Consider the following 24,209-nt stretch of genomic DNA (forward strand, 5'->3'; position numbering starts at 1 on the left):
GCCTCTAATCATCAAGGAAAAATGATCAGTATCTTTCTTAGCCTGAGCATTAATATTAAAAATAATATTGGGCTGCAACCACTCTGAAAAAACTGGAAAGATTCAAGTACTTATTTGTAAAACATGTATTGATATTAGCTCCATCCCATCTAGTCTTGCACATACAATAAAACACTTAGTAGGTACTATCTGGAACTCCTCAAGGGAACTATGAAAGTCTAGAAAACAAAGAGAAAATGCTGAGGAAGTTGGGGAAAAGAAATGACACATTTTCCTGCTGTGGTAAGATCAAGGTAGGGCTCTTTAGGTGTTGAGTATGGTGTGTGCACAGCAGTGAGTCAGGAGGCACAGTGTGCTTGGGAATGGCAGGTGGTTTAGTGTGATGAAGAGGGTGAGCATAGCTTGGAGAAGGGATCAGGCAGGAGGCAGAGTATGAGACTAGAACATCTGGTTATTGCCAGTGGGGGACTTCTTTTTGCCTTGTTCAGAAGTTTGGACTTTATCCAGCATCCCATGACACTTTTGAAAGGGGAAATTGTGATTCTGTTTTGCACATCAGGCTTCTCTTGTGTTGTTCTGGATACTACATTGTTTTCCTCTGGATTAGTTTGTACCGCTAAAGGGCTTTTATACCCTAAAGAGGACAAGTACTTCAAATATTCCTCATTTAAGAAAGCACTCCTCAGAGTAGTTGGAGAGGAATTTTTGTTTCTTTGTGAGCTTCTCAGTCTCAGTCCTGAATTTTAATAAGACTCAATATGCTAGAAGCTACTTCAGAGTTCGGGATGTGAAATAAGATATGGAGAGGAACTTTTATGTGTAGAAGCAAAATAAAAGGGGTAACAAAGTAGAGATACTAAAATATGAACCAGGATTCTGAATTAACTCCTCCTTTTTCTTCTCCACATCTTCCTCTTCTTCTGTTTGTTTTGTTTTCTCAGACTTTGGGAAAATTGCATGTAGCAGCATATTTCTGTGCTGGACTCGAGGTCTCTCCCTGATATGCCAGCAAGTGAAATTAGGAAACACCCTACTGGAAGTCTTCCAGCTGCTCTGGACAGGCTGCCTCCTTAACTGTGATAGGATGTTCAGAGACACAAACAGATGTCCAACCACATTCTCCAATTTCTCTAGGTCTCAGGAGTCCCATGAAAAAAGTCAATAAACGCATTCACAATTAGAGCTCATTGCAGATACAGCAGTAGACCTAATAAAGGAGTGGGAATTCAGGACTTTCGGAGGGAAAAGGGTGGCCTCATGGAATGGGTGGGGAGTGGGCTCTCAGGAAGCACAAATACAAATCTCAGGGCCCTTGGCAGAAGCAATTCAGAAATCTAAGCTGTGCAGTAGACCCAGCAGTAGTGTTAAATGTGGCAAAGGAACTGCTGGTCTGGTATAGCAAGAAGGTGTATTTGTTTATTTTCTCACAACACTGCCTCCTAGAGGAAAATATGCTCCTGTGGAAGGAAATGGCTAGGGGGAAATTTATAAGATTATCACATAAAAGTTCTGCCAGGAAAAGTCATCATCTCTGTGTTTCAGAACCTGGCCTCAGAACCTTGAGGCAATGGACATGGTACTGGGCAGGAGTGGGTCACTTGAAAAAATATTTTCCAAGAAATTTTATCCTGTATCCCTAATGAGGAGAAAGTTTGGTTGTAGATCTTAATTTGACCATTTTTGAAGTACTAGATTTAAGAAATTTTACAACTGCTTTGAAAATCAAGTGGCCACCTAGTGAAGACTGGGTTGCCAGGGCAGAAGCTATCTTGAAATAGTCATCAGTTCTCCAACTATCCAGAAGAATAATGGGGCATGGCGCTGTTCCACAATAGACTTCTAGCTGAAGAATCAGCCCCTTGGCTTTGTCACTCTTTCCAATCCTGCCTTGGATCGCCAGGCCTAAGGGAGAATACTTGCAAGTCTCACCTCATGCCTGTGCCCTCTCACAGGCCTGTTTCAAGTCTTCCCTCTGTCTCTGACTGTGCTTAAGGAACTGGTTATTCCTCAAAGAATGTCAAAATGGTATGTGCCCTGAGAAATTATAGTCTACGTCTCTCCAAAGAAGGGTATATTCTTTTCTGAGAATTAAGAAACCATCTTTTCAAGTTTTTTCAAGTTTTATCATGCACATGACAGGAATTACTGAAGACGATCATGTAAATATTTGTTGTTTATAATGTAGAAAACTAAGTTGGATTATCAGAGGCAATTTTGGCTCATGTAGCCTCAGAATAACATTCACTTTTCTTATAAATGATGTTTAACTGAGCTCTAGTTTTCAAATTGCATAAAAGCAGAATTAATTAATATTTCCCTTTTGTAATATGGCTTTGTTTTCAGTCATGAATGAGACATTTGAATCTATTAATAACTAAAGATGTAAATGTTATTATTAGCATAAACTAAGCAAATCTGAAACTCTTTATAAAAGATGCTACTTAAAGATGCAAGAGAGCTGCCTGATAAAAATCAATCAAAATAAGTCCAGAAGTGTTTCTTCTTCTTGAGAAAAAATAATGTAATTGGTAATTACAAAGCCAGAATAGAAGAGAATAGCTTCTCTTTAAGTAGTTGATTAAGGTTCAATGAGTTTCTCTATAGTGTTTTGAAAAAAGGGACTGTTCAGTAGGTAAAGGGAAAGACCTTCTAAGATAAACAAATGGAATTAGGTAAAGATGTTTTCTCATTTATACCCAGGGAGGAAAAAATCTTATCCTCTCAGCCACTCACATTACAAATTAGTTTCATTAAAAACGTGAACTAAATTCATTTTTTAAAAGATTTCATGCCTCTGATAAGTGTTTTTCTTTCCCAAAGAGTGCTTTTTTAAACTCATTAATTGAACGCACAGTGAAATATCCTGATATTCCTTATATTTTAAGACACAATACTCAGTGTGTTTTCCTGACATTTTCTTTAATTAATTCGTTTATTCTATAGATGCTTATTGGACTCCCGCAATGTTCTAGGCACTATGTTCAAAGTCTTTGCAAAAAACCCCCCAATATAACTTTGTTTTATGTAGTGTTAAAGAGTGAAATCATTTTCCCTCTCATAATCATACAAGAATACAGCTTCCTTTTATCTCTTTTTCATGCTGAAATTTTTTTTTGGCATAAACATATTTTCACTTTTGACAAAAGAAAATAAGTTTAATTCTCACCACTGACAACAAATCTAAAAGCAGTTTTTAAGTTCTTGTCTTAAGTTTGATTATCCTGTGTTTGCCTTGCAGGGTGCTCAGCACTAAAAGGAAATATATTTATCTTCCTTTCTTCTTACTGCCCTTTTTACTATTTCTACTGCCCTCCTTCCTAGGGCTTTTGCTAAGAATTCTTATCTGGTTAAATATAAGTAAATAACCTCACTGGCAAGCATAGACCCAGGGTGTAGTAAATATGTTAATTTTTTAAAGTCCATTTGTTAGAATTGGACAAAAGCTATGACAGAGATCACCATAACTGTGACTTTTAAGGCCACTGGAGCCCACCAACTGCTTCTTTCAGTTTTATTTAATTGAAAGAAAACCAACTTCATTTATAAAGCAAATCAACCAAACTAACCACCAAGACAATTTTAGGGAATCTGTAGACACAACAGGAGATGCCATCATAATTGATAATTAGAAAGAGTTTGAAAAGGGAGTGGGTTGGAGAAGATAGTCCCAAGTCAAGTCCCTTTTTATTATTAAATTTTGTAGAGCAGTACTGAGAAAGTATGGATAATTCCTTAATATATTTGAAACCTATTGAGGCTGAAATTCATATGAATAGAGGTATGTGGTCTTTGTACTAAATTGAAGTACTTTATTTCCATTCTTCTCCCTCTCTTCCTTTCCTGCTGTTCTCCCTCCCTCCTTTTTTCTTTCTCTTCTCCCATCTTTCTTTTCATCTTCCTTTTCATTTACTGACAAAATGGTATTCCTGTTTTATGAAGATTAAACATTTCTTTTTTGGACTCTCTCCAGGTCTCAGACAAATGTTAAACTTACCCTCAAAGAAGTGAAAAGTGAGTTTAGTGGTTAAGCTAGTATTTTAAGACAGCTGTGCAGATTAGGAAGATGTAATATCTGTACACTATAGAACACTACTCATCTGTAAATGAAGGTGAACTCTTGCCATTGACAACAACATGGATGGAACTAAAAAGGATAATAGTAAGCAAAATAAGTCAGAAAGAGAAAAATCACATTCAGTGTTATAAACAGTTACCTCAATAAAAGAAAAAATTAAAAATAATTTAAAATCAGATGGATCTAGGTTCAAGTTTCTATTCTGTCACTTTGCTTTCTGCGTGGCCTTTAGTAATTTACTCAGCCATTCTAATCCCTCCTCTGTAACATATTTACTTTACACCTTTGTTCTCAGAATTAAATGATAAAAAATAGCATTGAACATGTGTTTTAAACATGTTTGACTGAAAAGCTATGACACATGGCACATAATGACTTAAAGTGCTCTGGATATGGAGATAGCTTATGTGGAATTTTCTCTGCCATTTACTCTTTGCAGGATAAATGACTTATTCACATTGTGTTTCCAGTACTGAACACAGTTTCCCAAACACCAGTTGACATTCAGTGATTGTTAATAAATGAGAAATGAGTGTATGATCTGGAAAGCCAAATAAATTTAATGTTTTATGCATTGTCTGGTTACTTGGTAGGATTTAGGAACAATTATTAGGGAACCATTTGCCAAGTCTGTCAGCCAGGACATAAACAAAGGGATTAGCAGTGTTATTGCTACTAAAGCATCGACTCAGGCCTCAGTCCTTCACTTGCCAAAGGGAAGAAATAAAAGATAGAATTAAGGAGATAATATTTCCTTTTGTATCTCCTTTCACTTAATTAGAACAGACATATAATCTTACCACATTCACCTTGAAGGGACTGGCATCAGAGAGAGTTGTGGTTATAATCTGAAGCTCAATCATGCTAACCATGCACATTGCTTCTCATTTCTTTTAGCTTCAGAGAAGCAGATGTTCTTTCCACTTTAACTCTTCCTATTAATTTTTAGCTCCTATTTTATTCAGATACTGGAGCATATTATATTAAGTTGTCTACTGGGTGATCTTAGTCCTTGAAGGTAGGTCAGATTTACCAGTCGAGACTTTTAAAAATAGTAATGGAGGCCCATCACAATGTCTCCTATACACAGTTCTCAGTATGGCACCAGGTATTTGCACTTTTGAAAAGTCCACAGGTGATTCTAAGGCATAGCTCTAGTTGAGATCTATTAGACTACAATAATTTTATTAACTTCACTTGAATTATAGTTTCATATCTTCTTGATTATGAATGCTTAGTTTCCTTATCTTTTTTTTAAATATTATTTATTTATGCATACAGAACTGGGGTACAGACCAGAGGTTCAGGGGAGGTGAGAGGATCACCAGGACAGAGTAGGGAGCAGAACAGGCAGATCTACGAAGTACACTGCTGAGGGGAGCAGCTGGCAGGTCAGGAGAGGTCTGCAATGCCATGTGGATCACCTCCTGGGCTGAGGATGGAACTCGCTCTGAAGCCGCTGTGGCTAGCTTGCAGTGCTGTGTCATTTTACCCTCTTATCCATTGTGCCACCAGGGAGGGCCCAGTTTCCTTATCTTTTAAATGAGAATAATATCCTTATCTTTTTAAATGAGAATTATTCCTTATTTTTTAAATGAGAATAATAATTAGAGAAAATACCAAATGTTAATCATGAATATTTGTGCCACTAAAACAGATTTTTTTTAAAAGACTTATTATTATTATTTTTTTTATGTATACAGTACAGGCCAAAGGTGCAGGGGTGGTGAGAGGATTCAGCAGAGACAGAGTGGGGAGCAGAACAGGCAGATCAATGAAGTACACTACTGAAGGCAGCAGCGGGCAGGTCAGGAGAGGTCTGCTGCACTGTGTGAATCACCTCCGGGGCTGGGATTGAACTTGCACTGGAGCGGTTGTGGCCAGCTTGCAGGTGCAGTGCTATGTCCTAACCCTTTGCGCTGCCAGGAAGGGCCCTAAGACATATTTTGTAAAGAAGGTGTCATTCTAAATCTGAAATGTTTAGATATTTGGAAAGATATATCATTCACATCAATATGAACAATCTTTTAAATTTAGAAAATGGTGTAGGTATGCCAAGAATGATCACAGCATTAGATATTCTAATAAACTTAATTCCTCATGCTAGCGAGAAATGAATTTTGATATAATTCTCATTACTAAAAATGCTCCTGTCCTAAAAAAATCTAAAATTGAATAAATTTTGGCTATAGCGCTGTCATTTAGAACTAAAACATTTTCACTGTATCTCAATATACGCATAGAAAATGAAAGATTAAGAAGTAATTCAGATACTCAGGACCTACCTAAGAGGTTATATTACCTTCTGTTTTGCCTTTTGTTTTTAATATAAACTATTTTTTAAATTTATGCTGTTCCCTTTGTCATCCTGATAATGCAGTGTTGCAGAGCAGTCTTGTGTGATAAAATCTGCTATCAGCCCAAGAGAACTCCCTCCTCAACTCGGAGTTTTAAATTCCATTTCCAGTCAAAATGTGAAAACAAATAGGACTGGTCCTTTGATAGTTGCCTGTGCTTTGGGCTATCTTCTGGGAAGGACTGGGACAGGGAGAATGTATATCTTGCTATTCTAAGCTACACACTTTCAACGTTATTGGTGTCCATTATTTATACTCTAAAACAATAAAACAGTCACCTTCTTAGATAATTCTTGTTTTACCATATTCTCATAAAAATAATGTTAACATATGCAAAAAGCACAGAGCGTTTTGTCCTTATCTATCTTGTTTACATTATGTCCTATGTCTAGAAAAGTCTATTGAAATATTTGCTGAGTGAATACCTGTGATTTCTTCCTTTCCTTCTCTTCTGAACCTCCCAAGTACTTATACAGTAACTTGATAATGGCATTTGCTATATTCTCTTAGTCTTGTAATGTCTTTCATTATACAGTGAATTCCTTTAGCAAAGGCCTCAAGTCTCTCAAAATTTTGTTGCTTCATAGAACACAGGAACTCAATGAATATATACTGAACAGGCCAGAGGTGCAGGGGCAGTGAGAGTCTTTACCAGAGACAGGGTAGGGAGCAGAACAGGCAAATCGTTGAAATACACTGCTGAGGGGAGCAATGGGCGGGTCGGGAGAGGTCTGCCACGCCATGTGGTCACCTCCGGGGCAGGCGGGAATCGAACTCAAGCAGAAGTGGCTTTAGCTTCTTAGTGCTGTGCTTTAAGCCACTGTGCTACCAGGGAGGGCCAAACTAACATAGATTTTAACCCTCTGTGGTTTCAATCTACCCCCAAGGAATATAATCTCAACCAGTTAATGTAGAATTTTCTGATCAGCTCCTATGAAGTAATCTCTTCCATTTCCCAAAGGAATTTGAGATAATCTGTCACAATACCTTTATCCATTCCCAATAGGTCTGTTGGCTAAACCTAAACTAATTCTCTTTTCTTTTATCTTGCTATTTTCTGCCTGTAAAAATCTTTTCTTTAGACTAACTTATTGGCACACTTTTCTACTTGTTAGATGGGATACTGTCTGAGTCATGAATTGTTTAATAAAGCTAATTAACTCTTTAAAATTAACTTTGTTGGATTTTTTTTTAATTAACACCTGACAAAATCTTACATTTTTCTATAGCACTAATGGATAGCACTGCTTGGTTTTTAAACTACTAACAGGTATGGAGACTATTCTAGTGCTACTAAAATTACATATATGTAAGGCCCATTGTCATAGAATTGAAAACTGATAGGTATTCTAAGTAGTACAGTTCTTTATTTTTGTGGAATTATCGTCAGCATTAGGATCAATGAAGAAAAAAACAATGGAAAACTGGGTTGGTTCCTTATTTTTAGTCTCTCTTAGATGATTCTAATTCATTACTTTCTAGGTTACCTGAGAGTATACTTCATCAAGTCTGATGTATTTAGCATGCAATTGCTTCATGTCTCCTGGGATCCAGGCTTTCCCAGCCTACCACTGTCCTGAAATCTTCCCACTTCCTCCCAAAAAAGCAGTTTGTCAATCTTATACTTTTATTGATAGCTTCACAATTTATGTTCTACTCTTTCTCTAAACTTTTTCATTATGTGATTGAATCTGCTGGCTTAGTCCTTTCATGCTAGTCATTTGTTTTTGCCCCCAACCATCTGGCCTTTAAAAACATAATGCATCTTACTGGCTTATTGATAAGAGATATGTTCCTGTGTTGGTAGTCAGCCATGACTGTGTTTACACACTCAAGTCTCACTAAAGCATTTTAGTTTCCTCACTAACTTGTTGATTCACATAATGGCATGTCAAATCCCCTAGTTATGTGATTATTGATCTTATACTACAAATTGGTTTTAAGACTAAACACTTTGTTATCCGCCTAAATACTAAGATCATTAATTTTCAAAGGTAAAGTTATTCTGTGCAGTGATAAAGTGATAATCATTATAAATAAGAAACAATACTTGTAAAATATCTAGTTTTAAGAAAGAGTTGATTGAAAATTATAGCATATTTTTATCTGTAATAACCAATTAGTAGCAAACATTCTTTTAAAATATGAGCTTACTATTCATAACTAATTATAAAGATAATAGGGCAATTATTTTAGCTGACCTAGAGAACTTGCTTGAAATTTAGTCAATGAAGATGAACAATATTCTGTATTCATCAGTATATCTTTTAAAATGTTATTTTTTAGCTGGGTATTAAAAGACATATTTTCAATTGATTAAAATGTAGGGGAATATTGCTCTACCTAAAAGTTAGGAACAGAATTCACAGCTTTGATATTTAAAAAATTCTGACTATAAGTTGTTGTGGAGTTAGTCTTCCAAATGGGACAGTGTTTTCTCATAATGCCCAGAGTAGGCCTCTTTTATGTAGACCTGTGGGAACAGAAACTAGAGGCCAATGGAGGCACCTTTGGGAATGCACATGTTTTGGGTTGAAATCAGTAAGGGCCCTTGAGACTGAGAAGAAATTTTCATCCTTGCCTGTGTCTTTCCCCCTCCTTAACTGAAGAAGAGATCATCATTTCCTAAGCTTCTACTCTTTTACTAATTGGAGAAGCAATCGCTGATCTCCCTCTTATGACCTAGAAGAATAAGGTAGAGGGGGAATTTGTCTCATCCATTGTATGCCTATCAGTGAACATTTGTTTCTATTTGAAAAATCTGATCTTTAATCTCATAGTAGAGATGAGGTAATCCTCTCTTTGTCTATCATGTGAAGGCTCTCCCCTCTCTCCTTGATGCTCGACATCACTAAATGTAGGCTAAACAGTCCTAGTCTATTCCATAATTCTCTAGATTTTATAGCCATATATGTTATTAAATTGATATTTCCTTTGCTAATCTGTGTAATGTTGCTTTGATTACTCATCCAATCACAAAGGAGCTAGAAGGGTGGGAAATTTCCACCTGCACCCTGACATGGCTCATCCAAAATGGTACTGTTTCCATGGATCAGTACCAGGCTATAAAGTCACAAAATAAAGAGTTATAATATTGGTACAACTTAAGAAATTTTTAAAGGATCTGAAAGTGAGACTGAGAACACTGAAGGTTACAAATTTGCAAGATATGATTCTCCACTAATACTTTAATGTCTTAATACCATTTGCTACATTTATCACTATGTATGGTAAGAATTTAAGTGCCCATATTCTTGTCATTACAAGTGTCAGCTTGTCAAATGTTCTGTAGAATTTATTATTTTATCTGCATCACATAATACAGTATCTAACACAAGGTAGGTCTGCATGAAATTTTTAAAAATAAATTATTTAATGTAGTATGTTTTATTAATTAGTTAACTAAATATAATACAATTAAAATATAATACAATTAATTTACAGCTGTATTGAGAAGGAAGTAAAATTTAAGAACTTAAAAAAAAATTTGTGTATCACAGCTAACATTTGATAGAATTTTCAAAGTTCTAGATTTAGTTTTAGTATACAATTTATAAGTCTAGTATTGAGAAACTCAATAGGTTAGAAAAAAAGACAACTATTTTAAGAGAAGTGAAGCTTGTATTCTGATCAACTCCCCCAAAAGAATAGGCAAATTTTTATGGACAGTTCTATAGGAATTTATAAAATGGCATGACACTTATCCCAGAGTTTCAAAAATTTTTCTATTCAATTGTCCTTCAAGTACATTTTAAAGAAGAGTTTAAAATGATGAAGTTACTGTTTATATTCATTAGAATCAAGGCAGACTGCCAATGACAAAACTCTACTCCCCTAGTGACCCCAAAAGTGGCTTAAATAAGACATTTTTTCCCCTCTCATCTAAACACTTCTATAGTTAGTTCAAAGCTTAGCTCCTTTCCAAAAGAAATTTCAGTACTTTATTTCTTGCTGTTTTACCATCATTAGCATATTGATTATGATTTAAAGTTGCTGATCAATTAGCCTTTATTTTCACAACTTAATAAGTAGGAAAAAAACAAATGGATCCATTATTTTTCTTTATAGAGACTGCTTGGAATTTGCACATGAAATTTCCACTTATTTCTCATTTACTGATTTCACTTTCTATTCATGAAGGAGAAAGACAATTCCCTTGCTAAAATCCAAAAACAAAACCCAAAAAGCATACAAAGAAAAAATAGTGCAGATGGATACAGATCAAAGCTAAAATTTCCCTTTCTCTCACTGATGGAGTCTCTCACTTCTGTTTGCTTAAACTTTTGGAGCAACCTTTTATCTTACATGTTTCTCACTATTATCCTCATTTTTCTAGAGAAGAGAACAAACCCATATTTTGTAGTTTTCACTCAGCCAGGGCACAGATAATATGATCGAAAGTTAAACCACTTGAAAGCCTTTGTGTAATATTCTGAGTTATGTGTGGGAAAAAGTAGGGTTTCAGGACATTCATTTGCTGGGAAGACAGTGGCAAAGATTTCCTGATTCTGGAGTCAGTGGCTATGGTGGCAACTTCCTGATTCAGTGATTCACTGACTGTGAATGCAAGGTAAATTTATTTTACATGTGATTCTGGCAGTGTAATTCTAGAACAGGCAGTATTTTGATCCTGAAGCTCCCTGAGTGTGGCAGAGATGGCAGCTTTATTAGTTGACTAGTTGTGGGTTATGTGCTTGAGATTCTTCTGTGGACCTTTAGTCTCTGGAATTCAGCATCTATATTCTTTCAACTTAAGAAATTTGATATTCCAATAGAGTTGAAGTTCTTTGTTCAGCCCTCTCTAATCAGAATCTCCTCTATCTTTCTTACAATTTTCTTCCTCTACTACTAAGAAAATAATTTTAAACCTTTGTGTATATATCCTTCATACAGTATATCAAAATACTGTTTTATATTTATATATATAAGTAAGTGACATCATTGATCCAAGTATTTTTTTGTAGTGCTCTCCATCTCATGTACATTCATGATGGTCATCATATTGATTCATGTAACTTTGTTTATTTATTTTTATTATTGCATAGAATTACATATAGTACAACCCATTTATCTCCTGTTAATAGAGAATAAATTTACAACTCTTGCTATTAAAAACAGTCCTTCTGAGAACACGTCTTTTATTTCTGTATTTATATGCACTTTTTTGTACACAACCAAACGTTTATTTAGGATGCATACCTAACAAAAGATTTGTTGGGTTAAGGTATCTTCATCTTTAATTTTAGTTATTTCCAAATTTGTCTTTTAGATGTTTGTATAAATTTGCATTCCTACCAGCAGTGTCTAAGTGTTGGCTTCTATTCACACCTTTGTCAGTACTTGATATTAACTGAGTCTTAATTTTTGCCAACATATAATAGGAATAGAGGATATTCTATTATACTTTCAGTTGACTTTTTTTTGTGAATATGACAGCAATAGATCATCTTTCAACAGGCTATAGTCCAGCTGGGATAAATACTTGGCAAACTAAGCATTTGTATTCTTTCCCATTTAGGGGAGGTTGGTGCATTAGAGTATATTCTAGATTATACTCCTTTCTCAGCTTTATGTATCACAAATATTTTTTTAAAGTCTGGGATTTCTTTTCTTTTTTTTTACATTTTAAAAGGACAGATTTATTAGCAAAAGGAAAAAAGAAAAACGAGACACAACATCATAGACATAGATGGGCAGTCTTTGGCTGAGAACTGTCTTGCTTTCATTTTTAAATAATTTATTTTGACTAACAAAAGTTTTCAAATGATTATGTTACTTAATTTTGAATGGTTTGTGCCATGTTTTAAAAGTTTCTCTATAGATATCACAAAAATATCCCCATTTTACCCTTTAAAAGTCTTAAAATTAGTCTATCATCTTCATTCTGCTATTTGTTCTGCATCTGGCCCTGAGTTTAATGCCATAGGATGAGCAGAAGGTAAGAAAGTAAGTGATGTGCAATGCAGAGAGCTAGCTAAACTGGAACAAGCTAGAATCTATTGATTCACCCATCTCTCATTGGATAGCTCGGATCTCTTCCCACTTCTAAGCAATCAACCATGTAGTTCAATGTTACTGCAAGAGAGCTGGCTACCATTCTTGCCAGAGAGCTAATAAGCACTTTACCCAGAATGAGGAAAGAGTAAAGGAAAATATCACTGGAGTTAAACGAGCTTTGGAATTATGTTCCTGGTTATGTCAATAAGGTCAGCCAATAGATTGCAAAAAATGTACTCAAGCTATAAGAGGTAAACTTTTATGCTGAACTTTATCAAATAAATATGGCTGCTGCTTTCTTCTACCATTCAAATGTTAAATAAGTTTTCTTGGTGGCCAAATCTAACCTCCTGAAACCTACATAAAAGCAATTCTAGGAAACATAATTCAGCTTACTCTTTACAAAACCAAACACAGAATTTATTCTGTGTAGTATATGGAGTAGTAATTAAAATATATTATATTTCATATGTAGTAAGTCAGCCTTTTGTAGTGACTATCCCATTCTAACCTCCATTAATTGCAATGTCATGTTGCAACATATTAAGTATCATTATGTATTTTATTCTTCTAGGATATTTATATTGTCCCATTATTATCTGATTTCTGTGCTGTTAACTCAATTTTAACTGTTATGACTTTAATATAAAGTCTTAGTATCTATGGCTAAATAAATCCCACCAAATTACTCATAGCCATTGTAAATATTTTGTTTAGTCTGATCCTTTGCTCTTACCTATAAATTGCAAAATGATTTTAGGATCTTCACTTAAATTTCTTTAAATTTATACATTAATTTAAAGATTGTCGCAGTTCTTTTGTAAAGTTTACTGTGTTTTTAATTGAAAAGAAGTATGGTGGGTTTTTTTTTTTTTTTGCTTTTTTTATGATTTTCTACATAACTGTTAACTCTAGGAGAGCAGAAATATGCCCATAATTTTCATTAATTTGATATCTTCATAAGTCATTCAAAATGCAAGAATGATATAGCCCTCCAAGATTTTTACTTCTTTAATGTTTTTAATAGCCTTTTATTTGTTCTTTTAACATTCTGCACATCTTTTCCCTAAATCCTTTTTTTGCTATTTCTATTAATTATCTTTTAAAATAATGTGTTCTAAATTTCTTTTAATGATTTATAGAAATATGATTGAATATTGCATATTGGCCTGTTAACAAGAAACATATGAATCTTTTATTAATTTAATTATATTTTCTTACAGATTTGCTTGGGTTTTCTGTTTACACAATTAACACATCTGCAAATAAAGATTGTTTTGGTTATTTAAGTTGTCATTCTTAGATATATACTTCTATAGTATTGATCACATAAAATATATAAGTGCAAATGAAAGCAAACATTATTTCTATCTTTTTTTTTTTTTTAAAGATTTATTTATTTGTACATACAGAACTGGGGTACAGGCCAGAGGCTCAGGGACGGTGAGAGGCTTCACCAGAGATAGAGTGGGGAGCAGAACAGGCAGATCGATGAAGTACACTGCTGAGGGAAGCAGCGGGCGGGCCAGGAGAGGTCTGCCATGCCATGTGGTCACCTCCGGGGCAGGCGGGAACCAAACTCATGCAGAAGTGGCTTTCGCTTCTTAATGCTGTGCTTTAACCCGCTGCGCCACCAGGGAGGGCCTATTTCTATCTTTTTTACATAGCCCAGCTCCCAGGTAATGTTAACTAGAAGTTTTAATATTCATGGCTTTGTATTCACATCAAAGTTATCTGTGATCTTGATTGACCTATTTATAAACTATTTGCACAACTGCATAAATGTTTTACAAAAGAGGATATTTTAAACCAACACAGATACAATATTTTGTTCATAAAAGACATTTTTTAAAAGATTCACAGATGTCTGTATATTGAATAGTTGCCATTGTGTGCCCATATAGCTTCACATTTACAATATATATTTTCCTCATAATAAATGTCTCATGTTTATATTATGTCTCAAAGAAATATTCTACAAATAATTTCCAATAATCTTTACTGCATATAACTATATTTTACTATTTTGTAAATGTGTATTACTCACTGCTAAAATACTACATGTTTTATAAAAGTCACATATGTTGCTTAAAGTTTGGGCTTGTCAAATTGTTCATGGTTCACACAGTTAGTTCCTTTTAAGTTTTAAGCATTCCTTTGAAAATATGGCATTCTGACCCTCTCTGTATCTAGAGATGCAATTAAAAATAATGGTCTAAATATTCAAGTAGTAGAGAATGTTGGCAGTATGACACAGAGGCTATTCACTTGACCTTCCTTTGTGGCTTGCAGGCATGCAGTTTGTTTTTAAAAGGATAGTATGTTAAAGATTTGCAGTCCTGTCATTTTTTACCCTGACAATTAGTAAGACATAGGAGAAGAAAACTTTTATGAAGAAAAATTCCAACTAGGATACTACCCACAGATCAATAACATTGATTGTTTCAGTAATGTAAATATTCTCTAAAGTCATCTCTAGGGACTAGAGATGAAAAAAAAGCCTCTTTCTAAAGAAAGAGGCTTTGTATAAACAGCTTTTTTATACAATACATGAAGAAAAAATTGCTATGGCTCTTCACAGACTGTTTCTGAGGTTTGGAAATGATTTAAAGACATAATCAATTAAAAGACAAGCTAATTTAATTAAGTGTCCCATAATCTGTAACTTTGGACAATATTGTGATTTTTCAGCTGTGGTTTCAATTTAAATATCAGTCTCCTCTAAGCATTTATATTAAGAGCCTTAATTTTATTCTCATATATCTTTTGTAAAATTTACTGTGTTTTTTTTAAATGGGTACTGTGTTTTTAATTGAAAAGAAGGTTTTTTTTTCTTTCTTTATACCTAGACAATTGTTAGCTCTATGAGATCATTTAGAACACTGTTAGCTCTATGACAGCAGAAATCTGTCCATTATTTTCACTAATGTGATCCCAGCAATGAGCACAGTGGTTACTTAATGAATTAAAGGTGAAAAAATACTGTTATTTCATGAGAAATAAACATTATCTAACTGCTTTTGACTGCAACACAATTTTTTGGCTAACATAGGTACAAAGGATTTTTTTTTTATGAATAGTGGGCAGCTAATTGAATGAAAGGAAATACTGAGATAACAAAGCAGCTATAGTTGTATGGGATATGGAAACTAAGAGGCAGTTTCCAAAAGGCACATCATCAAAAAAGTGCCAAAAACTAGAAGAACAACTGAGAGGGAAGGCAGGGGACTTTTGTCTTAAAGTGCAGGAGTTGTTCACTCAGTGCCTTCCTGGGGTGCCATGTGCAGGTGCCCTTGGGATGTTAGTTTATTGGTCCATTGGTCCAGGTAGCAGTTTCTAAATCACTTCCTCTCGTACTGTGCTTTCTGGGGTAGTTTTATCAGTTCTGGGCAGCATGTTGGGGCAGTGGAGAAGATTAGACTGAGTTGCCATGTCGTCAAACACCACCACCCTTCCCTTAAGATGTGGAAGGCATTTTGTGTTTTATCAGGGAACAACTTGACCTGTTTAGGGAAATTGCTTTATATATAGAAGTTGGCCAATTTCAAGAAATTTATCCCCTCTTGGTGCTGCTTACTCTCCTCTGGCTTGGGCTGCCTACTGTAGGTTGAAGTGCCGGCTACCGCACTGAGTTTTCCTTGCCCTCTGGGCTTTACCAGTTCTGGTGATTGTCTTCTGGGGTCCTGGATATACAGCTGACCCTGTAATTTCCCCTGGGTTTTGCCCTCCCTGCTCTAAAGATCTAGTAGTTTTACGAGATCTAAAGTTTTAGATCCCTTTTTTTTACTTCCTATCTCTTTCCTTTCACATATAAGAAACTTGAAGAAACCAGGTAGTAACTTTGCATTCTGCCTTGAAATCTATTTTAGTTAGATCACCTAGCTCATTAGACACATTTTCCACTTTTTATATTAGCATCATTGCTAAAAATCATGCAGAGAAACTTTATCATCTGGTTTCCATTGACAATTTTCTTATTGTTTTCTAAGTTCTCCTTACAACCCTTTTAAAAGTCATACTTCCAGGGCCCTCCCTGGTGGCGCAGCGGGTTAAAGCACTACACTAAGAAGCTAAAGCCACTTCCCCGCCTGCCCTGGAGGAGATCCACATGGTGTGGCAGACTCTCCTGACCCGCCCGCTGCTCCCCTCAGCAGTGTACTTGTTCATCTGCCTGTTCTGCTCTCTCTCTCTGGTGAATCCTCTCACCTTCCACATCTCTGGCCTGTACCCCAGTTCTGTATGAATAAATAAATCTTTAAAAAAAAAAAAAGTCATACTTCCACAGTTTCTTCAAGTTGTTGATCCTCCAATCCTTGGACCAACAACCTCCAATATATCCTGAATGAACTCCACCCAGTGATGTTTTAGGGTCTCCACTCCAACCTCCATGCAAAAGATATTACAGGCACCCAGCACTACAACTTTCATTGCTATGAATTTCCATGACTTCTGACTTCCTAAAAGGGAGAATGTTGGGAACTAAAGGTGAAGTTAAGTGGCCGTACTTTGTATAAAACAGAACACCTGTGGGCCTGGAGGAAACTGGGTTTTAACCTGCCTGCGGTGTACACTAGTATTCCCAGCTCAACTGGTGTTACCAGTAGGATGGACTAACCAATTAATTTACTTTTATCTCTTCTACTTCCTGTGCTCCCCCTCTTTTCACATCTCTTGTAATAAACCTTTTCTTATCCTTTCTATGTGTGCCTGTTCTTTGGTGGAGTTCTGAGTTTAAGACTCAGATCCAGGCCATCCCACATCCGTTTTAAGGTTGCCCTGTAACAGGGCACATTTTTTACTAACACTTTTCAGAGTCCCCCAGATTTCATTGTATATCTCAATGCCAAAAGCAGTATTTGTTATCTAATGCCATGAAACAAGTGACTCTATAACTTGGAAGTTTAAAAACTATGGCAAATACCCAAACACTGTCTCATTTTTCAGCCAACATGTATATAGTGAGCCATTTGGATGCTTGAGAAAGCATTGTCCTAGAACTGAAAGAATATTTAAATAAACTTTGAGGCAGCTGAATTAACTTTAGTCATTAAAAATATATGTACAAGGGATTATTTGTAAATCCATGTTGTCCAACTGTGTTCCCAAGAAGTAAATAAGGAAAATGTGAAAATTACAATTTTTTTTAATTGCTGAGGAATGTGAGATTACTCATCACTGCAAATGGTAACTGCAAATAAGCTTTTTAAACTGGTGGGTTATCTATTTTGTTAAGAAAGTTATTAAGTGGCTTGAGTGAGTCCTATTTATATTTGCTGGTCTATATGAAATTTTCTGTTGTTTACAGAATAACAGGAGTTCAATAGAATTTTTGTGATTTTGAATTTGGATATGATGGATGAAGGTAAGTGTGGGAGAGCAGGGGAGGGAATCTTTTAGAAATTGCTTGAGATTTTTAGTAATATAAATGATATGCAACTAATTTAATTTAATTTAATTGAGAATCATAACAGACCTCTTTGAAGAGCTGGTAAAATGCTTTCTTTTGTATATCTCCTTACTGCTGAAATGCAGTATTTAAAATGAATAAGAACAATAGTTTCAACTAATCTCATCTGCAACTTCATCTGATCAAAATGAGAAGATTTTAATTAAAACTGGACTTTGTTCAATAAAAGGAACTATTGTAACTAACCATAATTAAGTTGATTTTTTTTTCCATAATGCACAGGTCATGCATTCATTTTTTTTAACTGCATTGGTTCTCCTAGTGCTATATTTTAACCTTAATGTTTCCATTTGTATATTCATAACAAATTACAAATTTCATAGCAGATATTATTCATTCACCTTAGCAATAATCTATCTAATGATATTTCATATTCACTAACTTTTGGAGACATGTTTTTCCCTAGTTATTCTTATTATAGTTACACCAATAAATAAGAAAACATTTCTTGCAAAAATCCTATTATTCAATTTCATGCATAGATTAAAACAAATATCAGTGCCTTGTATGTCTGTTTTCTTCCATCAAAACTAAAACCAATTAGCTATAACTCATTAGTTTAATTTACCTATGAATATATAGTCCATAATCATAAAGCATCATGCATGCTGCAAGTGGGTTTCTTGAAAGTGAGAAGTATAAACACAAGGAAAATATCCAATAGCTATCATTTATTATATGCATATTTGCCTAAGAAATTCTTACAGAATAGCCACGAAGTTTGTTCAAAGAATGATGACTGCCAAATAAAAGTTTCATACAAAGTTACATATATACAAATAATAATAGCTAATAGTGCTCTCCATAATCACTTGACTGGGTAGGGGGTCAGCACTTCATATCTCACAAAGGAAATTTTGTAATTGCTGGTTATTTATTCTTTTTTTTTCTATTTCTAGGCTCTTTTTAAAGCCTCAAATCAATCAAAAAAAAACTTGTATGGCAATTGTTTTTATCTCAAGAATCCTTGGGTTTTAATTATTTAAATGCACTATTAAGTCTATGAAATAAATTCCTGAGATACATGTATAAAAAATAATATGTATGTACTCACCACCTAGTTTTAAGGAAAGACTATAACTTGGCAATCTCCTATATGTCCTCTCAGAACCTAATGTTTTGACTCCACCCCATGTGGGTTTTGTATTTGTCATTTCTTTCCTTTAATTTTATTATTTACTTGTATATCTATATAATACACATATTTACTTTTGTATGTCATTTATATTGTGACTTGATCATACTGTGCAAATTTTTTTACAACTGACTTTTTTTGGTTTATCTATGCTACTTAGAATTTTCTATGTTACATGTAGCAATTATTTATTCCTTTTTACTGTTAGGCAGTAAGGTAGCATATGAATATGCTAACATGTATTTACTTATTTTGATTTCGACAGATACTTTGCTCATACTGTCCTGATATGCATGTTCTCAAACAGCTGCCTAAGGGAAAATGTGCATAAATCTGGGACATATATCTAAGTGAAACTGCTGCATTGCAAAACATAGGAATATTAACTTTATAAAATAATGCTAAATTTGGAAATTTCCAAGTGGTTGTACTTTTTCATTTTTGCATATATGTCAGATATGAAATGTTCACTCATTTGAGACTTAATTTCTATTTCTCTGGTCTTCAATAAGGTTGAGTAAGCTTTCCGCTTACCAACCAATCAGGTTTCTTCTACATCATGTATCTTCAAATCCTTTATCTTTTCCACAATAATTTTACAATGAAATATTCTGGGCCCTCCCTGGTGGCGCAGCAGGTTAAAGCACTGCACTAAGAAGCTTAAGCCACTCCCGCATGAGTTCGATTCCCGTCTGCCCCGGAGGAGCTCCACATGCCCTGGCAGACCTCTCCTGACCCGCCTGCTGCTCCCCTCAGCAGTGCACTTCGTCAATCTGCCTGTTCTGCTCCCTGCTCTGTACCTGGTGAATCCTCTCACCCTCCGCATCTCTGCCTGTATACCCCAGTTCTGTATGAATAAATAATAAATCTTTAAAAAAAAAAAAGAAAAAAAAGATATATTCTGTATGCAGATATTTTTGTCATTCATGTTTTCAATTATTATCATCACCTATTTCTATGTGAATTTATATTTTCTTTATAGTAACTTTCTATTTCAACATACTTTTATCGAAGTAAACTTGATATACCACACTGTATATGTTTTAGACTCTAGGTTCAGGCCTCCTCAAATGTATGCTCCCACATGTTTCCTCCACTGAAGCACTGAAGGTGCTCCACCACAGACCTTTCTCAAACAGAAGTTTTTATTTTGATTTAACTAACTGTTTCAAGACTTTGCCTTGTATATAGAGCTTCATATCTTATTTAGGAAATAATTTCTATCCAAAAGTCAAAGGATTTTCTTTATGTAGGTTTCCTAAATTTTTATTTTTACTTTTCATATTTAGGAGCTTGTGTGAAATTGACTTGTGTTGATGATGTGGGACAGGACAGCAGAATAATTTTTTCCGTATGCAAATTCATTACAGCACTTTTAAATGAATAATGTTCTTTTTTACTGACTTCAGGGACAACCTGTCATGCCCAAGTTGCTGTAATTATGAGTTGATTTCTTATTTTATTTCTATTCCTGAGCAATACTATTACTGAATTAACATAAACCTGTAATAACTTCCAACAAACAGACAGACAAATACCCCCTTTGCTTTCAGAGTATCTGGACACTCTTTACTATTTTTTTTTCATATACATTATAAAATAGCTAGTAAATTCCACTGAAGAAGGATAATATTCTGATTATAATAGCATTGAAACTGTTGGTCACTATAGAAAAAAACTTAACGTGTGTGTAATACTAACCTTTCTCATTCATAAACATAGGATATTTACCATGTACAGTTCTTATTTTACATTTTGCAGTATACCCTAAATAGCCTTAAATGTTGATGCATATAGTCGAACTTTAGTATACAGCTGGCAGAAATGAACAGAATTGAATGGTGGGGTAGGCAAGTCCACAGTTAGTTAGGGATATCAATTGATATAGCACATTCATAAAAGATTGGTAAGGATTCAGAGACTCAGAACAAAAATATCAAATAATGGCTGAATTTTCATCTTTAGCATATTTCATCCAACATAAGCAGATCACATATTATTTTTAACAATACAAATGTGTCAAATTTCTTGCCACAAAACAAGGTCAAAAAGTTTAAAAAATATTTCAGTCATTTAAAATATATTATCTGACTACAATAAAATTAAATTTAAAACAAGCAGTACAAGACCTCTGGAAAATTGCAAAATACGTTAAAAATAAACAGCACAGTCCTAAATAACCCAATAGTCAAAAGATATAGAAATTAGAAATTATTTTGAACCTAAAAAACTGAAAACGATATAGCTAAATTGGTAAGATGTCACTAAACAGTAGTTAATGAGCAATTTATAGCATTAAATCTATAGTTTTAAAACCTCTAGAAGAATGTGTGTCATTGGCTTAGGCAAAGATTTCTTACATATGGCACTGACATTATGGAACAATCTGTGAAAGAACAAATTAATAAATTGGGCAATAGGCAAATTAAAATTGTATCTCTGAATGACATGCAAAGAATAAAAAGTCATCAACTAGGAGAAAATATTTGCAAATCATATAATTCATAAAGAACCATGTCTGGGATATTTGAGAATCTCTGAAAACTCCTTAATAAGAAACAAACAACCCGCAACAACTGGGCAAAATGCTGCAATGACACTTTACCAAAAATATATACCAATGAAATATAGAAGGGAATAAATACCACAGTGAGATGCCACATTTAATTTAAAATCGCTGCATTTTAAAAGACTGACCATAGACTACACCCACAACATGGCAAAACAGAGAGCCTAGAATCAACCTATCCCTTGAAAACAACAATTAAGCAGCACCGAATTGTGCTTCTAGGGAACCTATAGGCTTCAAACCAGCTATCACAGTCCAGGACATCTTCCGAGGGTTCAAGAACTAAGTTTGGTGGCTGGGAGAGTAAAGAATAGGAGGAGGCAAGGGGGAGCCGATCAGGGCTGGGGGTTAACTTCCAGAGCCACAGCAATGGAAACCCTGGCTATTGCAAAATTCCATGCCGGACTTTTCCTGATCTAAGTGTGCCTGAATCCAACTGGGGGAAGTGGGAGCTTGGCTGACTGACTCTTCAGGAAATTGGGAATGCCTCAATAGGGCCGGCGTGGCCACTGAAAGCCATCTTCCTCCCCCAGTTCTGGAAGAGGTCCGAGACAAGCCAGGCCCAGCCAGGCCGGAATTCATAAAAGCAAAAAAAACTCAACAGATAGAAAGAATAACTTCAGAGTGGACTCACAAGTGGTCCGGAAAGGTAAGCCAAGGGCTCCTGTACTTCCCAGTCCTGCAGAAGCGGCAGCTAAGACAAGAGCAAAGCAGCAGCGGCCATTGTGGTCTCTACAGTGTTAAGTGGGCACAGATGCAGCTATTACACACACACTGCGCAGCCGCAAAGCCAAGTGCAAGTCATTCTAGGTGATTGGGCCTGGGGATCCGGATATTATCCTTCCCGGCAGAGGCCCATACTCATAGATCATGACTCTGGGAAGAAAGGGATAACAGGAAGATACAGAGGGAAAGGGAAGACAACCTAAGCACAGAATATAGTTTATGCTGAACAAAAACTAAAGAGGTAGAGGAGGAGGTGACTCACCCCTCAAACTAAGATTGAGTAGTAAAGCCTTAGACATCACTCCTGTTCTCATTTCATGCCAAAGTAAGCCAAGAAAAGGACAAAGATAAATCCCCAGAGCCCCATGCCAACACATGTACAAATAAGGCAATATATATGCCTAGGTAGCAGGGAACATTTCATTTTAAGATGGAAAAGTAAAATGAGAAGGAGAGTCTCAGGATAAGTATAAAAGTGACAAAAATGGAAAACCTATCTGACAATGACTTCAAAACAACAATATTAAAAATGTTAATTGAGATACTGTAAAGTTAGTCAAAAGCAGATAGGCAGACATGACTTCAAAACAACTATTAAAAGTGTTGCATGAGATACTGTAAAGTCAGTCAAAAGCAGACCAGCAGACACAAAAGTTCAAAAGGAGGCTTAGAACAAAGAGAGTTCTTTGGAAGAGATTGAATATATAAAACTCACAAAAAAAGATTCTGAATAAAATGCAGACAAAATTCAATAGTGTTTTAGATAGAATCAAAGTGGCAAAAGAAAGAATTTCAGTTGTAGAAGACCCAAATGAAAAAATTACGCATTTAGAAGAGGGAGCATCAAGACAAAGGAAAAATAAGGCAACTCTAAAAGAAATATCAGGCTCAGGTAGAAAAGGAAACCTACGCATGATTGTGCTCCCAGAAAGGTGAAGAAAAAGAGACGGGGGTAGAAACCTGTTAAAAAATTAATAAATGGGCCCTCCCTGGTAGCACAATGAGTTAAAGCACAGCACTAAGAAGCTAAAGCCACTTCAGCATGAGTTTGAGCCCCAGCTCCGGAGGTGACCCACATGGCATGGCAGACCTCTCCTGGCCCGCCCACTACTCCCCTCAGCAGTGTACTTCATCAGTAGGCCTGTTTTGCTCCCCACTCTGTCTCTGGTGAATCCTCTCACTGCCCTGGCACCTCTGGCCTATACCCCAGTTCTGTATGCATAAATAAATAAATCTTTTCTAAAAAAACTAATAAGTGAGAAATTTCCAAGCCCACAAAATGAATTAAAATTGAAAGTTCAGCAGCAAAGTGAACACCTAAATTATTACATACAAAAAATCTACACCCATAATCATCACTGTAAACTATCAAAAATCACAAATCACAAAGAAAACAATTTTGCTAGTTAAGGTTAAAAAAATAAACTATCAGTGCTCCCAAATTTGTATTTCAATCCAGACAAACAATAGGCAAGAGGCAGGTGGAATGCAATATTCACAACCCTAAAAGACAAGAACTATCGGAGGATAATTCTCTATTCTGCAAAATTATCACCTAAGTATGAAGGGGTAACAAAGGTTTTCTCAGACAAACAAACAATAATGCATTATTGTCTTCTTTATAAGATGAAGACAAATTGTATCTGAGGACCCTCCCTGGTGGTGCAGTGGGTTAAAGCACAGCACTGTGAAGCTACCACAAGCACAGCAGCATGAGTTCTATCCCTGGCCAGGAAGGTGACTCACATGGTATGGCAGACCCATGCAGGCCCACCTGCTGCTCCTGTCATCAGGGTATTTCGGTACATATGCCTGTTGTTGTCCCCATTCTCTCTGGTGAAAGTTGTTTTCTTATTTTATTTCTATTCCTGAGCAATACTATT

This window comes from Condylura cristata, unplaced genomic scaffold (genome assembly GCF_000260355.1).
Source record: "Condylura cristata isolate star-nosed mole 26May11 unplaced genomic scaffold, ConCri1.0 scaffold00008, whole genome shotgun sequence".
Classification (NCBI taxonomy): domain Eukaryota; kingdom Metazoa; phylum Chordata; class Mammalia; order Eulipotyphla; family Talpidae; genus Condylura; species Condylura cristata.